Source organism: Tigriopus californicus, chromosome 9, assembly GCF_007210705.1.
Source record: "Tigriopus californicus strain San Diego chromosome 9, Tcal_SD_v2.1, whole genome shotgun sequence".
NCBI classification, from domain to species: domain Eukaryota; kingdom Metazoa; phylum Arthropoda; class Copepoda; order Harpacticoida; family Harpacticidae; genus Tigriopus; species Tigriopus californicus.
Window position 1 is genome coordinate 13,445,092 of NC_081448.1, and position 2,061 is coordinate 13,447,152.

A 2,061-nucleotide genomic window follows, 5' to 3' on the forward strand; every position below is an offset into this window, starting at 1 on the left:
GCAGTGGACTACTGAATTTGAAATAGATAAATTGAGATTTTCGAGTATTTCTCCGGAATCGAGTTTTGGATTGTAATAAAATGTAATGTCGATATTTGGGTAAGAATCAAACTTAATTCTCATCTTAATATTCCCTCATTGTTTGGTGTTGCACACTCAAGTCAAACCATTTAATCGCTCCAATCATTTATTATCTTATTTGTCTTTGTACATCATCATACATTTTTACATCTTAATATTTTCGCATACTGGCTCCTTGAACCCAGAATAGGACAAGACTCAATACATCATGCTGAACTGTATATATTGTAATATTGTAAAAAATAACGGATCCAATGAGGCATTCTCGAAGTTAAGACTTTTTTTAAATTTTATTCAATTTCATGACTATCAATGAAGATTCACGTATGAATCCCGAATAAAACTGTTTTGAGAGGAGTTGATTAATAAAATTAGTTACCAAAAAAGTTAAGATCATATATCAAACAAACAACAAAGGCAATTAATATTGCAAAAATTGTAGATTTATCATTCAGTTTCAATTCCAAGATGTTCATCAAATTTGTAAAGTTGTTTGGTTGGACTCTGCTGAAGTTAGGAGTTTTGCTGCCCATCACTAATTGAAATCTCTCAAATTGAAAAAAGAAACTAATCAAATTATTTCCACTTGTCATCTGGGTGTTTTAATTAAACTTATTTCATTGCGACAAAAGGTCATTCTTTCATTTCTCAGACAAGTTCAAGGGCAAAGGCACGGTTCAAACTGTACTATCAAGATAAACACCAACGTTTGAGAGAGGTTGAGCAATGTCAAATCTGGAGTTCCGTGCGAATTTACGCGTACGTATATACGTATTACTTTGATGCAAAATAATTGGACATGGATGAAAAAACAACTTATTTGACCTTTGAGAGAAGTTACTGATTTGATGGAAAAGCAAGAGACTAGAAAAACTGTTTGCTTCACCCCAAAGATGGTGTTTGCCCACTTAATTCGTCGCAGTAAGCTTCATTTCTTTTAATAAAACCGAAACAGGCAATACATAATGTTGTATCTGTCCTTTGGGCGTTTACATGAGACTTATTGGACTTTTGTGTACTTCCTTAATGTTGTTCAAACCTGAAAATTCATTCGCCTCCTGCATTTTATATTATCTAGCTTGCTTCCTCCTCAAATCTTAAAACGGCAATGTAAGAGTTTGCTCAATGTTACAATTACCGTTGGAACCAAGATCTCAAACACTTCCATCAAAGATCAATTCATACCTATGTAGTATCCTTTGAGATGTATTCTCGCAAGTTGACCTTTTTTTTAAACAATTATACTTGAGCCGTAGATTTCTAGACACTGGATGTCGGACGACCGACCACTCGGCTGGTAAAACAGTTCAATGGATGGTCTCCTGGGAATTGATCACAAACTGTTTTTTTGTACCATTTAGTCAACCGAGCGGTCAGTCGTCCGACATCCAGTGTCTAGAAATCTATGCTTGAGCCTAAGGTAATGAATGAATTTCATAGATGAAAGGATTATCTCGCTCGCAATTGATATCGTCGTTCGACCTTGTTTTTGATAGGCAGTCGTAGAAAACGTTACGACGCCATATCAAGCAATACCACTGAATCCTTATTTTTTTTCTCAAAAAACTAGGTGTTCTTTCAAAATCAAGCGGTTTTTTTTACTATATTTTTTTTACAATGTATTCCGACGTCGTTTAATTTGGCACAAAAATCCATTGGCTTGTCAATACTAAGGTGTGTCAATTTTATTTCTATAGCAAATTTTTGCTTCGCTATTTCTTTCCCTTCAACTTTGAAATTAACTGGTTGGAGGAAAAATATGTGATCATATATTTCATATAAATAACGTTATTTGAGGCAATTTTTACAGATGTTCACCGTCAACAAAAGTTAAAATAAAAATTTGCCAACGTTTTTGCGTTGAACCGCGCGCTATCCACGAGAAAATCTGCACGTAAGAAGGCCACGTTTTATAACTTGAATCTCATCTTCGTACTTATACGATGAAATTTGACTAAACCATGCTTCTAGTTATTGTTC